The sequence below is a fragment of the Osmerus mordax genome, chromosome 1 (genome assembly GCF_038355195.1).
Source record: "Osmerus mordax isolate fOsmMor3 chromosome 1, fOsmMor3.pri, whole genome shotgun sequence".
NCBI lineage: Eukaryota > Metazoa > Chordata > Actinopteri > Osmeriformes > Osmeridae > Osmerus > Osmerus mordax.
Genome location: NC_090050.1, coordinates 9,259,163 through 9,275,421, shown reverse-complemented (window position 1 = coordinate 9,275,421; position 16,259 = coordinate 9,259,163). Strand labels below are relative to the sequence as shown.

Genomic DNA, 16,259 nt, shown 5'->3' with positions numbered 1-16,259 from the left:
TTTCTTTCTCTCCCCTTCACACACTCTACCTGGACAGTGTTCACTGTGTCTTTGTAGATTTACAGTACTAAATGTTTTGGATGTCTCAATGTGTTCTCAGAGCCAGATGCAGTCATGGATGGACGCCATCTTTGATTTTGAGCACCATCTATATGGCTGTCCTGAGATTATGTCTGGAGAAGTCCTTGGGAACCTAGAAATGCAGGTGGAGTTCCTTTTGTCCTCCTTGGACTAGCAAGGTCTCACATTCTACAGCTCCAGAGCAGAACAGACGAGTCTACAGCCAATACCATCGTGGTCTGCATGAAGAAAACATACGCAGAACACTTGATCTGTGCCTTTTTGTGGATGGTATCTATCAAAGTAAAGAACTCAGATCAGACCGATAGAATCTTTCCAAATAGATGGTGTCTTTTAGGTACCTCAGCGATGTCTATGATTGTTTAATACCTGCAACAACAGTGTGTATGGAGGACTCAATTGTTCAATGAAAGATGGCAGATTAAACTATATGTGCAAAAGTGTGGACACCAAAACATTGAGTGCTTTGCTTCATTCTTGGAAAGAGGAAAATGGCCAGATAAGAAAAAAATCAGTTCCCATTCTCATTGTTTTTCATATCACATTGACAGAGAGTATGTTCTGGAAATCCTCAGTCAAAGTGTCCCCTGAACTTTAAAAAAACAAGGATATAGAAACTTGTTGAATACAGTCTTTGATGAAACCCCCAGAACTGTGCAGGTATCATCATCAGATTATTCAGAGATGACAAGCCGTCCTTTTTCAAGGGTTGATGTACATTTTCCAGAAGGGTACAAATATTTTCGGTTTATTATGAAACTATTGCGTGACAAATTACACTATGGTGGGATGCCCCAGTCTGGGTAATTAATGAGTGAAAAACTCACTGCCCCCAACATCCAACATCCCTCTTGTGTTTACTCACTTCTCCATCTTTAGTGGAAGTCACTAAATAAACAGCTTCTAAATGTATATTACACATCTTCCCAGAGCCTGCTGGGATATTATTGCAGAGGCAAATAAAACATGAACTAAACACAGACAAGTCAGCTGTTCTTAAAAAAAGGACAATTTATTTATCTTCCAAAAGATTGAGGCAAACATTCCTATTATGTTGCACGTACAAAATCATCTCGCCTGTGCATAGTATCTTTGATGAATATTGGTCTTCAATACAAAAGCAATCGATTTCGCCCCAAGAATGTAGTTCTGTAGATACCACTCGGCAAGTAATTGCAACGCTGAAACTGCAAATAAATAAAGCGCTCTGGTTCCCCTTAAATAAAAAGAAGCATCAATGCAGTTAATAACATCTTGTTAATCCGTGTAGTGTTTCGCTGACATCGCTTTCACATTTTAGCACATGGAGCACAGTGACCTAGTCTACATACCGTCGCGTAACCTCGATGACGCCTAAAAGGTCACACATGGTCACGCCATAACCGTGACGTTTTGCTTTCACTACCGGTAATATGCCACTGCAGAATTCCACCACCACCGCCTATTTCGGATCTAGAACACATTCATTTGTCTTAACCAAACAATCACACAACCCATTTTTTGGGGGAAAGGCACCCATTGGCAACTAGTTTGACAGACGAGAAGCCAGAGAAGGAAGACTGGTAAGAGTGATGTTCAGGCGTCTTGGCGCTGGTCTGGCCAGCCAGCGGCTGCTGTGACATGCTAGGGACGAAGGGGACACCGAGGTACGGTAGTCATGGCAACCCGAGTAGCATCCATCCCAACAAGAGATAACAGGGACAGCCAGCGTTGTCCAGGACATCCATCAGGGACAGCTAACAGAGTGTCCAGGGAGAGCTAGCAGCATCCAGGGACAGGGAGAAGGGATTTGTCACAGAGGGGCCGAAGCGAGCGGTGGTCCATGGAGATCTGGTGCTCCGAGGGGCCAGGGAAGCTACGGAGAAGCAGGGGTGGAGGGTCAGTAGGTACGCACACTCTCAGAACAGACAGGCCAAAAGGTCAAAGGTCGGCTGGCCCCGTCTGGACAGGCATCAGGGGCTGGTCCAGTTTTCCAGTGTCCAACACTCAGTGGTTTGGTTTGGCACGTTCCCATCAAGGCTTGATCTTCCACAGCTGGGGGAACGGACGAGAAAGAGAGGAAGCAACATCAGCTCAAAGATTCCCTCTCGAAGAACGCTGTATGGTGAATGTTGACGCGCTCTACAGGGAGGTGCTAGGGCCTGTTTCCTGGGGAGCATCGCAACCTAGTTCTAGACTAACTCCTGCATTGGAGGTTGTACATTCGACATGCTCACTAATTGTAGACCAGTGGGGGGGAGGGAAGGGGGAGGAGCTCACCCTGATATTGAAGCCCAGCAGGTCGCTGACCACGGCGGACAGGGCTGACAGGATGACCACCCGGGTGATGTTGTACACCAGGGGGTTCACCGTCAGACCCAGCAGCCGGAAGGGGATGTCCAACTCCTGGGGGGAGGAGGGGAGTAAGGGGAGCGGGGATTGGGGTAGGGGAGGGGTTAGGAGGGTGGGTTGAGGGAGATGGGAATGGAGGGGGAGAGGGCAGACATGATAAAGCACGGAACGTATTGGAATCACAGACATAAAATACATTTAAGAAAATACAAGCTCTTTGGATCTTAAGTTGAATTCTGACTTGTTTTTGACAAAGTGAAAAATGTATGTTAAAGAATTTTTTATAGATTTGCAAACATTTAAAAAAAGCTTGTTTCACGTTATTATTATGGGTATTGTGTGTAGAATGTTGAGGAAAAAAATACATGTAATCCATTTTGGAATACACCTGTAACGTGGAAAAAGTGAAGCGCCTTGAAAACTTTCCGGATGCACTTTAACTATTACACCTACCATGCATCAGTTAATTGAAAATGACACAGTTACAGTAGTTACAGTACTAACTCTGTAACAAATGAGTCAGTCCCTGGTGAAAGATGAAGACCAGTGATACAGGGGATGGGGATACAGTAGCTCAGTGGTAGTGACTGCTACTAAACCATAGGTTGCAGGTTCAAATCCCCCTCTGTACATTGCATGGATAAACCCGTCTGCAAACGGAATACATCTTAATTTTTTAACAAGACGATTGCTGAGGGTTACTTACTTTCATGAGTTTAGTTGCGAGCTTCAGAACATTGTTCACTATGTTCAGTTCTTCTTTCTTGTTGGGTTTCTTTTCCATCTTGAGTTACAGGTTTATCTGGGGGAAGGAGCAGGAAACTAGCTGTGAGTAAGGGAGCGTGTGTGACAGAGTACATGTGTTTACATTTACATTTAGTCATTTAGCAGACGCTCTTATCCAGAGCAACTTACAGTAAGTACAGGGACATTCCCCCGAGGCAAGTAAGGTGAAGTGCCTTGCAACATCATTTTGCACGACAACAACATCATTTTGCACGGCCGGGGAATCGAACCAGCAACCTTCTGATTACTAGCCCGATTCCCTAACCGCTCAGCCACCTGACTCCCAGTTTTTGTTTACTGAGTGTGCATGTGTGAGTGTGTGTGTCTGCATACAGAAGAATGCATCTGTGTGTGTGTGCGTGAGTGACTCAGCGAACGAGTGTTGTGTGGTCACTGTGTGTGTGCACGCGAGTTTGTAAATATGACTGTATGTGTGTGTATGTGTGTGTGTGAGAGAGAGTATGTTTGTAAATATGTGATTGTACATACTTTACGTCGCTGTAGGTGTGTGTAACACTTTTCTTAGCCATATGGGACATTTAATCAATATAAAGATAAACTAGAACCTGGGTTCCCAGCAGCTGAATTGTGAGCTGGCTGAAATATATAAACGCTTACCAATGAAGTGTAAATATGGCAATATCCAGTTACCGGTACTATTATTTTCAAGCCTCCACTAGAGAAACTTTACGATCAGTTTAAATCACCTATGACATTTCTCTAGAAACACATGAATGATGACAAAAGGAAATCATTGAAATACAATGAATATAAATATCAGTCCTCTTAAAGGTAGGCCTACTTCACTACCAAATTTGTAAATGCACCTTTCACTCAAAAATCACTTATGGTACTACCAATCACATCACATTAATATCAGAATATTAAACGTTCTTGTTTTGTTCAAACCATGCACAGAAGAGAACATTACACTATCCTTTGAGTCCTTGCAGAGTGCTCACAGTTCAGTCCCACACCTGTTACCCAAAAGAAAATACCAGAGCACAGGCTTATGTTGGAGCTCGTTCCGTAGGTGCACTTGAAACATGCCATAAATCATAGTAACAAAAATACAATATAAATGTTTACAAAATATTTTTTACATGCTTCACTAACTGTTTCACTCACAGTGTGACAATATACATTCAAATTAAAATACTTAAAATTAAAAAATGTTATACATATTTTATGAATGCTCCATAGCCAGGTCAGCTTCACTGAAATATTACTGTCAGCCTGAGGGTGGCACTGTTGTTTGGTGGAAACGCTAAAACAGCCAATAACTAAAGCATCACATCAGTGTCGTGCAGTCTGGGTAGGCAAGGTAGGCACTGCCAAACGTAAAAATGTTTATTAAATCATTTTATTTAATAAACTTGTATTTATATTTTTACTGTTTAGTCTTGTGATTTATATATACAATATGTGTGTTATTCCAATTGTTTAGATGTTACGATGACAAATGTAGCAGTTGCATAATCTTTATACAACAAAAATTGTAGAATAAACAGCCATTCACTGCGGACGACAAGCGAAAAACTGATACTGTATTCTTCAAAATGTACGTAGAAAAGCACAACTCTGCTGTGCCTTTGCACGTAAATATGTTATGCCAGTAATCACCTACGTTACGTATCAAACATGGACCAATTAAAATCGAGATATTACTGGACATTTGCGCAGCTGACGTCATTACACCAGCTACATTGTAAACGTAATCCCCGCGAAATTCAAGTCAAAATGACAGCAGCGGTGTGTGCCGATATCACAGAGTTGAGGAATTACTCCAAGATCGATTTTATTCAAAAAAAGAGTTAACAGCAAGAGGGAGGTCTACGCCAGACTTAAATGGACTACTGCAGCAAAAGGGACAATTTTTTTTCGATCGTTTCAAACTGACTGGTATGGAATAAAAGATTGGCTATGTGGCTGTGCTAATAGTCAGCGGCTGTAGGCTACTGCTTGTACCGTTTACTGCGTTTACTGTTTTTTACATATAAGCCAGTAACAGTAGTGTGACCAGACGTCCTCTTTTACCCGGACATGTCCTCTTTTTGAGACCTAAAAAATGCGTCCGGCAGGGATTCCAAAATTGTCCGGGATTTTGCCTCGTCGGATATGTGTTTCTCTGGGTCTTTCACAAACTACAAGTTTTGGATTTGAGATTCGAGTTTTTCACAAACTCAAATCTGGTCACCCTACCTAACAGTAAATTAGGTAATCTGGCTTTCATAACTCAGTGCCTAGCCTCTTACTGACATCACCGCACGTCAGTGGATCACATGAGGACGCTATCATCTTACATTTACATTTATTCATTTAGCAGACGCTTAAGCGACTTCCAAGAGAGAGCTTTACAAAGTGCATAGGTCACTGATAATAACAACAAGATAGCCCCAAAAACATTGCGGGTAGCCAACACATGAAGCACATATTGTGAACAACCAAAATAAGTGCCAAAGGGAAGAACCATAGGAGCATGGACTGTGGATGTGAGCCTGTCGAGGCAACGCCTCATGGTATGTCGAGGCAAACGCCTCAGTTGGTACGTCGAGCAAAGCCTCAGTTGGTATGTCGATACAGTGCCTCAGTTGGTATGTCGAGGCAACGCCTCCGTTTATGTTTATGTTTATTAAGGATCCCCATAAGTCTACACCGTAGTGGAGACTATTATTCCTGGGATTCAGGCAGAAAACATTACAATATAAATCATAACATGCAGTACAACATGATCAATGTTGGTGAACAAAAACACAAACTTAGAAAACAACATTTACAGTAAAAATAAAATAACAAACAAAAACAGACTTAAAACATCATTGTTGTCTGTCCTAAAATAATAACCTAATCTACTCTAATTTCATTTCTGATTATTGCTGCCTTAAGTTTCCTTTTGAAATCACATGTATTTCTTGTTAGAGTCAAATATGAGGGGAGCACATTCCAGTATGCAATAGCTCTGTACATTACCGTTTTCTTAAGTGCATTGGTTCTGGGTAGAGGAAGAGTAAAGTGACCACTTAGTGCCTGTCTAGTATTAAAACTGTGTCTCATTTACATGTGATAGCTGTAGAGACAAACTGACGGGTTTCTGTGAGAAATAGACATTATTTAAGAACAGAATAAGGCTGCATGCCAGTCTTTCATCCACCCTCACCCATGACAGCCTGGCATGCATATCCTCCACACTACTCCTGACAGAGCAGTCAAGTGTTAGTCTTGCCGCTCTGTTCGGAGCAAGCTGAAGTTTATTAAGTTCCTGCTTTGATGCACTAGACCAGATAACAGGACAGTAGTCCAGATTTGACAGAACTAGAGATTGTATGAGTAGTCTAATTGTTGTGTTGGTTAGCAGATGAGCACTCCTTCTAATTTTTAATCTGAGTGGACCATGACAGTGTTTCGTCAATAATGACACCCAACAGTTTGACTTCTTTGACCTGCTCCATAGTAGCACCCTTTAAAGAGAGGCTTAATTTCTGATCTGTCCGGAGAGAATATTTAGAACCTATAACCATGCATTTAGTTTTTAAAACATTCAACTTCATCTTATTTTCCAAGATCCATTCATTAACCAGCTTTAACTCTAGTTGAAGCACCTCATTACAGTTTTTCACAATTGTTAACACACAAAAAGCAACACTTTGGCACAATTTTCACAACCTTCACTTCATGTACCAATTGCTCGACCCAATTTGGCACTACTTCACACTCCCTTATCTGCATTAGACTCTGACTTTCCTTGTTTACACACTGATGTCAATTACACATCACCTTGTTGTCAAAACACTACACACAATGTTCAGTTGTTAAACACACTTCTCAAGTAAAGCTCTCAAAGCATCAACCTACAACACACAAATATTCAAATCTTAGGTCTGGTGAGCAATTTGCTGCAGGACTGCAGAATTAAAAGGAAGAGGACAAGGAAGAGGACAAGGAAGAGGAGGGAGAGGATGACAAGGAGGAGGATAAGGAGGAGGAAGAGGAGGATGACAAGAAGGAGGAGGAGGAAGAGGAGAAGAAGAAGGAGGAGGAGGAGAAAGAAGAAAGAGAACGGTGATCTCCAATGAGATTCGGGCCACCATGGTTGACCATGTGCTCAACCATGGTTTGAGCATGAGGGAGGCTGGCCATCATTAGAACCTTTAGAATAGAGAACAGGTATGAATTATATTTGCCTTGTGTACTGAAATACTGCATATCAATAGAATACAGTGTGCTCACTGTATTTGTATTTTGCAGAACTGAAAGAGAACCACACCGTGGAGGAAGAACATGCACTTTCACAGCCGAACAGGAGACTGACATTGTGAAAATGGTTCGTGGATCCTGGCTGACCATGTCACATTCAGAAACATGGGGGAAAGGAATGCCCCAGGAATGCCATGCGGATGAAACAAGTGTACAGGGTCCTATTCGACTGAAACACAGACCACATCAAGGAGTTACGGCAAGAGTTTGTGCTTGTAAGTCCCATACATTCAGCACTGACACGCATGTATTGTACCAGTAATCCAATATTGTTCCTTTTCTACAGTGTCTCACTGTAGTCCACTGCGTTGACCCATCTGTGTCCATACTATAACTTGCATTATTATCATGCTGTCTGTTCCAGCGGATCCAGGAGCATGACACAGCTAATGAGCTATATGAATACATATTCATTGATGAGGTTGGATTCAACCTGGTGAAGAGGAGGCACCGGGGCAGAAATGTCATTGGCCAGCGCGCCATTGTTGAGGTCCCCGGCCAGCGTGATGGGAACATCACTTTGTGTGCTGCAATGGGTTGAGCAGGCCCGTTGACAGTACTGTACTGTTCAGAAATAAAACTTTTTTTGCCGCATATGTGTGCTGTTTTATGTTAGAAAAAATTAGGCCTACACTGAGACATTTTACAAAAGTTGAAATGGCTGATTCCCCAGAGTCATTCGTATGGTGTGTTCCATTTCTAGAATTGTGTTTTCAATTTTGCACTACTGTGTGCTGTGAATGCTTGGTAGTGCATTTTGTGAACAGGTAAGAGATTTGATGGCAAAGAGTCATCTTGCAAAGGAGTGTCAGGTTTAGCATTTTGTGTGTGAGCTTTTCAGTTTTGTGTGTGCAGTTTTGAGAAAGCCGTTATTGTTTTGAGAAACGTGTGTTAACAATTGTGAAAAACTGTAATGTGTTACTGTAATTTATTATGTTCCTTTGATATCACGTTGGAATACTTGAAAGCGGACTAGTTTAATTTGTAAACAACTTGATTTTTTTTTCACACATGATGGACATTATGTCACAATGAGCCTTGCAATTATGATGTCATCTACAACTTGAGCTTTAATTCGAAGTTTCAGAGTTTTCAGTTAGATCATGAAATAGCAGAGTTAGTTTCTCATTACAGATAGCAATAGTTATTTGATTATTTACATTTGAGATCAAAACAATTTATTGGCTTAATGGGTCAGGCCCAAAGTGACCCAGGGGTCTCTAGTGGAGAGTCACTTACAAGATTTCTTCACCTATTCTCCCTTCTGACTTGTTGTGTGTCTATGAAAAGAAAGTCTGCCTCCTCAGCGAAGACAAACGATGATACAGATTATGGTAAGTGTTTAAGGAGCCCTTGGACAACTAGTTGCCGGATAACAAACACAATTCACGATACATCGCTAATTCCATTCTTTTTTGTGTTCAAACTATCAGAAAGTTCCCTCTCAGCTGATGGCGGTAGACACCGTCTGATGAAGGTAGAGAAAGTCACGAAGAAGGCCAAGTCAAACAAACGTAAACTAAAGCCTCTGAAACAGATCTTTGGGCAGTGGAGAAAGAGCCCTCAGTCCCCCACAGGAAAGGACAAAGACTGTACAGTTGAGCAACAAAACCTACTACATCACATCCTATCTCTGGTTACAGTTTATACCTGTGTGATTTAAATAATGCTCCTAAAGGCCTAAACATTTTGACCTTTTCAGTCGAGGCAAAGATCTTCAGACCAGGGCCAAACTCCAGACCACTCACCAAGATCAAGGTTTAATTCTTCAGAGAATGGCCAATGCAGAAGAACCAGCACTGTAAGACAACACAACCTACTAGATTGTATCTCACCATTAATGGATGCTTGTTCATACCAATTCCTTTATCCCCCATCACAATGGAATCGGGAGGACAGTATGGATCGGTCTCCATGTGTGCATCAGGTTGTCACACAGTAATGTGGACTTTAATCCACTAGGGGGCGGTCTGGTCACTGACTGACCCAAGGGTGGAACTACAGTACATCACTGGCGGGGGGACAACATGATTACTGTTTGCTTGTTTCATGCTGGACTGTCATTAAAAACCTCCTCCACCTACTGTCCTCTTCCTCCTCAGGTCATTGAGGAGGAGCTGCTGCTCCCTCTGTTCAGCCCTCTGTCTGGACCACTGGTCCTTTACAGGCCAGTGTGGCTTCCTGTAAGTCTCCTCTGTTTGGGGTTAGCGGTTTGAGAGGGTGCATAGACGTATCACTAAGAACATGGGCAAATAGCAATAGCTAGTTATGTCATCGTAACACACTGATAATATACTCGACACAAATAACGATTTTCCATACAAGTCCTAAGATTCTCTAACTTTTCTCTCTGCCATGAAGGCTCCTTCACCCATGCCGGTTCTCAAACTGACTCATGCTGGGAAGCTGGTACTGAGCATCTTAATATCTCTGGACAATCTGGTAACTATTTCACTCCACATTCCATATTCTTAGTCCATTATTTACTGTCTGGAGATTAAAAATAAATAATAAACTGGTTTAAATCATGAAGTCACCCTCAACCAAGAGGATGTACTTGATTGTCTTAATATCTTCCCTGCCACAGACTTTCTTCATGGCCCCTGTTTGGCCCAAACAGTTTCCCAAAGTGTACCTCACCGTAGCTGGGAAAATGACTTTGGAGGCTTTGACCCTTTCCAGAGGACAGGTAATCTTAGTAACATCGAAATAAACTGAATGAGAAGCCCAAACTATTAGCATCTACACTTATTTGTATGCCACGGCAGTACAATGAAAACCAAAACAGACAGGATTGAAAGGATTGTTTCAAAGGACAGTGTGTTAAATTGCAAGTTAGGGTGACTGTTTGGCTCTTGTTGTGCAGCCTGTCTTGCCTGAGCCGGAGAAGGACGCCTCTTCCCTGAGTGAGGAGAAATCTAAGAGGTTCCACAAGGAGGAACTCTTTGAGGAGGACCTACCCCTCATGGATACTTGGAACGGCTCAGTTTTCACAAACACCAGGCGCAATACCGGACGACTGCAGGTAATTCAGACAACTCTGTCATGTGGACTTCTCTGATTCTGTATTGACCACTACACACACACACACACACACACACAACGGTAACGTGGTAGTGTGGAAACGCACTTAATGAGTCAGCCCTGTCTGCGAGTTACAAGCTCTAATCTCAACCTTGGAACAAAGGATGTCTTTTCGGTCTTGGTATGTTTGGCTTAGCAATTAGGAGACTGAAGTTCAATCCCCAACATGTTGCATTTATATTAAGGGAACCCTCTCTTTACAGACCCTGGAGGAGGTTGAGCAGAAGATCAGTGTAGTCATGGACCAACGGACCCAGCTGTGGTGGAAGAGACAGCTCCACATTGACTTTCTGACCCCTGAGGTGAGAGAATACTGAGGACTGAACAGGCCACCAACCAGAGCATCTGGCTGATCCTACGGTTCCTGGAGGAAACTGAATGTATTCCTGTGTGTCTTTTTCAGGGATTGGTGGCTGTGTCTACCATCAAACAGGAGGTCACAGGGGTGCAGGTCAGTCGAACACCTAATGTTCACAAGCGGACATCAACGCTGCTTCAGTGTTGACAGCTTGACACAGATTTGATATCAGTTAGTAATAAACTGATGAGTTCTGCTTTGTCCTCCCTAGTTACTCGATAGAGAGATGAGTCACGTGACGTCCTACTGCATCAACATAAGAAAGGAGTTCTTGTACTTTGAGGATGGCCAGGTGCACGACACTATCCTTGTCGAAACGTCTTGTTCGGTTGAGAGTCGTCACTGTTTAACGGTGTACTAAACGTCTAAAGATGTTCTGTGTTTCCTAACCACAGGAGGTGGACGTGAAGACCACTTTCGAGGGCTTCGCCGAGGCAGCAGGTGAGACACGGACGGCGAGCTGGTCTCGCTCCAACACAGAGTCCACCTTCAGTGACCCTCCTCCACCTCGCTCTCCTCACGGCTCTCCTCCTCCCCCGGCTCCTTCTCCCCACTTTGACGACACTCCTCAGGTAAAATGTCTTTCCATTTACATGGGCTTGTACCTCTGCCAGTGACTCCACTGGCCACTGAGTGAAAGGTGCCTTGAGATTGAGACAAATGTTGCTTTTGTGTTGCAGGATATTGAGGAGGACATTGTGGAGGAACCAATTGTGGAGGTGCCCCTGATGCAGTAAGTTCTATAGGAATACTGGATGAAAATAGTCCTGCTACTCTCCTGTGTACAGAATGAAACCTAAAGTGCTTCTTCAGTACATCTCACGATATCAATGAGTATTTCATTTTCTTGATACAGAAGCTATTTTGCCTACAAAGGGACCACAGATTTTGAGGGTAAACTGGCTGCCCTCCGCAATACCTTTAAGGTAACGAGAAACAGTATTTGTCATGAGTCTCTACATTTTACTTCATGTAGATACAGTGTCCCGATGGTTCTCCAATATTTTCCAGGATCTGACCAACACCAACAAGTCCCTTAACTACATCAGCCATGCTGGGCGGATGGTTCTTGGTCTACTGGTTCAGCTCAATAACCAGGTAACTACAGAATTCACAATACCGCGAGAGAGAAAGAGAGAGGGCAATGAGTCTTAGTGTTTTGTACTCAATAAGAAGTTTGAGGTGTGAGTTTTATTACGTTTCTGTTTTGAGGATGTGAGGGACTTTCAGCAAGCCTATGACCGCCTGGTCTCCTTCATCAATGAGCCAGGAAACAGACAGGCTATGATGGAGGAAATTAGCCAATCAGGAGTAGGTGTAGCCAGACAGCAGATCAGATTCCAGTCATTCCATAGCAATGAATGAGGTTGTGATGAAGGTTTTTGGTCTTTTTGTCATTTTGTGTCACACTGTTCTTTAAAATATGCACTTGTTTGATTTCAGATCACCCAAATCAATTTCCTTGATTTGTTCTTTGAAATGATCCTGCTCGGCCTTTTGGAGGGCAAGACAGTCCATGCTGCCCCAGTAAGAGACACAAACATAATAGTGTAATCTTATTGGCTGGTCCAACCCACCATTCTGTAGTCCTATTGTTATGTTGACTGTGTCTCATCTCTCATGTCTCTCTACTGCTACTCCAGAGGCCCAATGGATTCCTCCATCTGCTCTTTGGGGTCATTCTGTCCATCAGACCACCAGGACAGAGCTGGAGCCAGAGATCTGAGAACTTTTTATTAAGAATCAAGGTGCAGTCTCTTTCTCTCTGTCTCACACTCTTTCTTTCTCTCCCCTTCACACACTCTACCTGGACAGTGTTCACTGTGTCTTTGTAGATTTACAGTACTAAATGTTTTGGATGTCTCAATGTGTTCTCAGAGCCAGATGCAGTCATGGATGGACGCCATCTTTGATTTTGAGCACCATCTATATGGCTGTCCTGAGATTATGTCTGGAGAAGTCCTTGGGAACCTAGAAATGCAGGTGGAGTTCCTTTTGTCCTCCTTGGACTAGCAAGGTCTCACATTCTACAGCTCCAGAGCAGAACAGACGAGTCTACAGCCAATACCATCGTGGTCTGCATGAAGAAAACATACGCAGAACACTTGATCTGTGCCTTTTTGTGGATGGTATCTATCAAAGTAAAGAACTCAGATCAGACCGATAGAATCTTTCCAAATAGATGGTGTCTTTTAGGTACCTCAGCGATGTCTATGATTGTTTAATACCTGCAACAACAGTGTGTATGGAGGACTCAATTGTTCAATGAAAGATGGCAGATTAAACTATATGTGCAAAAGTGTGGACACCAAAACATTGAGTGCTTTGCTTCATTCTTGGAAAGAGGAAAATGGCCAGATAAGAAAAAAATCAGTTCCCATTCTCATTGTTTTTCATATCACATTGACAGAGAGTATGTTCTGGAAATCCTCAGTCAAAGTGTCCCCTGAACTTTAAAAAAACAAGGATATAGAAACTTGTTGAATACAGTCTTTGATGAAACCCCCAGAACTGTGCAGGTATCATCATCAGATTATTCAGAGATGACAAGCCGTCCTTTTTCAAGGGTTGATGTACATTTTCCAGAAGGGTACAAATATTTTCGGTTTATTATGAAACTATTGCGTGACAAATTACACTATGGTGGGATGCCCCAGTCTGGGTAATTAATGAGTGAAAAACTCACTGCCCCCAACATCCAACATCCCTCTTGTGTTTACTCACTTCTCCATCTTTAGTGGAAGTCACTAAATAAACAGCTTCTAAATGTATATTACACATCTTCCCAGAGCCTGCTGGGATATTATTGCAGAGGCAAATAAAACATGAACTAAACACAGACAAGTCAGCTGTTCTTAAAAAAAGGACAATTTATTTATCTTCCAAAAGATTGAGGCAAACATTCCTATTATGTTGCACGTACAAAATCATCTCGCCTGTGCATAGTATCTTTGATGAATATTGGTCTTCAATACAAAAGCAATCGATTTCGCCCCAAGAATGTAGTTCTGTAGATACCACTCGGCAAGTAATTGCAACGCTGAAACTGCAAATAAATAAAGCGCTCTGGTTCCCCTTAAATAAAAAGAAGCATCAATGCAGTTAATAACATCTTGTTAATCCGTGTAGTGTTTCGCTGACATCGCTTTCACATTTTAGCACATGGAGCACAGTGACCTAGTCTACATACCGTCGCGTAACCTCGATGACGCCTAAAAGGTCACACATGGTCACGCCATAACCGTGACGTTTTGCTTTCACTACCGGTAATATGCCACTGCAGACTTCCACCACCACCGCCTATTTCGGATCTAGAACACATTCATTTGTCTTAACCAAACAATCACACAACCCATTTTTGGGGGGAAAGGCACCCATTGGCAACTAGTTTGACAGACGAGAAGCCAGAGAAGGAAGACTGGTAAGAGTGATGTTCAGGCGTCTTGGCGCTGGTCTGGCCAGCCAGCGGCTGCTGTGACATGCTAGGGACGAAGGGGACACCGAGGTACGGTAGTCATGGCAACCCGAGTAGCATCCATCCCAACAAGAGATAACAGGGACAGCCAGCGTTGTCCAGGACATCCATCAGGGACAGCTAACAGAGTGTCCAGGGAGAGCTAGCAGCATCCAGGGACAGGGAGAAGGGATTTGTCACAGAGGGGCCGAAGCGAGCGGTGGTCCATGGAGATCTGGTGCTCCGAGGGGCCAGGGAAGCTACGGAGAAGCAGGGGTGGAGGGTCAGTAGGTACGCACACTCTCAGAACAGACAGGCCAAAAGGTCAAAGGTCGGCTGGCCCCGTCTGGACAGGCATCAGGGGCTGGTCCAGTTTTCCAGTGTCCAACACTCAGTGGTTTGGTTTGGCACGTTCCCATCAAGGCTTGATCTTCCACAGCTGGGGGAACGGACGAGAAAGAGAGGAAGCAACATCAGCTCAAAGATTCCCTCTCGAAGAACGCTGTATGGTGAATGTTGACGCGCTCTACAGGGAGGTGCTAGGGCCTGTTTCCTGGGGAGCATCGCAACCTAGTTCTAGACTAACTCCTGCATTGGAGGTTGTACATTCGACATGCTCACTAATTGTAGACCAGTGGGGGGGAGGGAAGGGGGAGGAGCTCACCCTGATATTGAAGCCCAGCAGGTCGCTGACCACGGCGGACAGGGCTGACAGGATGACCACCCGGGTGATGTTGTACACCAGGGGGTTCACCGTCAGACCCAGCAGCCGGAAGGGGATGTCCAACTCCTGGGGGGAGGAGGGGAGTAAGGGGAGCGGGGATTGGGGTAGGGGAGGGGTTAGGAGGGTGGGTTGAGGGAGATGGGAATGGAGGGGGAGAGGGCAGACATGATAAAGCACGGAACGTATTGGAATCACAGACATAAAATACATTTAAGAAAATACAAGCTCTTTGGATCTTAAGTTGAATTCTGACTTGTTTTTGACAAAGTGAAAAATGTATGTTAAAGAATTTTTTATAGATTTGCAAACATTTAAAAAAAGCTTGTTTCACGTTATTATTATGGGTATTGTGTGTAGAATGTTGAGGAAAAAAATACATGTAATCCATTTTGGAATACACCTGTAACGTGGAAAAAGTGAAGCGCCTTGAAAACTTTCCGGATGCACTTTAACTATTACACCTACCATGCATCAGTTAATTGAAAATGACACAGTTACAGTAGTTACAGTACTAACTCTGTAACAAATGAGTCAGTCCCTGGTGAAAGATGAAGACCAGTGATACAGGGGATGGGGATACAGTAGCTCAGTGGTAGTGACTGCTACTAAACCATAGGTTGCAGGTTCAAATCCCCCTCTGTACATTGCATGGATAAACCCGTCTGCAAACGGAATACATCTTAATTTTTTAACAAGACGATTGCTGAGGGTTACTTACTTTCATGAGTTTAGTTGCGAGCTTCAGAACATTGTTCACTATGTTCAGTTCTTCTTTCTTGTTGGGTTTCTTTTCCATCTTGAGTTACAGGTTTATCTGGGGGAAGGAGCAGGAAACTAGCTGTGAGTAAGGGAGCGTGTGTGACAGAGTACATGTGTTTACATTTACATTTAGTCATTTAGCAGACGCTCTTATCCAGAGCAACTTACAGTAAGTACAGGGACATTCCCCCGAGGCAAGTAAGGTGAAGTGCCTTGCAACATCATTTTGCACGACAACAACATCATTTTGCACGGCCGGGGAATCGAACCAGCAACCTTCTGATTACTAGCCCGATTCCCTAACCGCTCAGCCACCTGACTCCCAGTTTTTGTTTACTGAGTGTGCATGTGTGAGTGTGTGTGTCTGCATACAGAAGAATGCATCTGTGTGTGTGTGCGTGAGTGACTCAGCGAACGAGTGTTGTGTG

General features: G+C 43.4%; 1 protein-coding gene and 2 long non-coding RNA genes across 3 annotated transcripts in view; all 3 read right to left on the bottom strand.

Moving 5' to 3' along the window:
• phtf1 (putative homeodomain transcription factor 1) overlaps positions 1 to 16,259 on the bottom strand; it is a 47,859-nt gene that overhangs the window by 11,102 nt on the left and 20,498 nt on the right. The window lies entirely within an intron of this gene.
• Positions 1,073 to 3,180, bottom strand: LOC136950337 (uncharacterized). The gene is made up of 3 exons (XR_010877486.1): positions 3,119 to 3,180; positions 2,341 to 2,466; positions 1,073 to 2,115 (listed from the first exon to the last, which is right to left on the bottom strand). It is a non-coding gene; the product is annotated as an uncharacterized lncRNA (long non-coding RNA).
• Positions 14,247 to 15,852, bottom strand: LOC136951395 (uncharacterized). The gene is made up of 3 exons (XR_010877755.1): positions 15,791 to 15,852; positions 15,013 to 15,138; positions 14,247 to 14,787 (listed from the first exon to the last, which is right to left on the bottom strand). It is a non-coding gene; the product is annotated as an uncharacterized lncRNA (long non-coding RNA).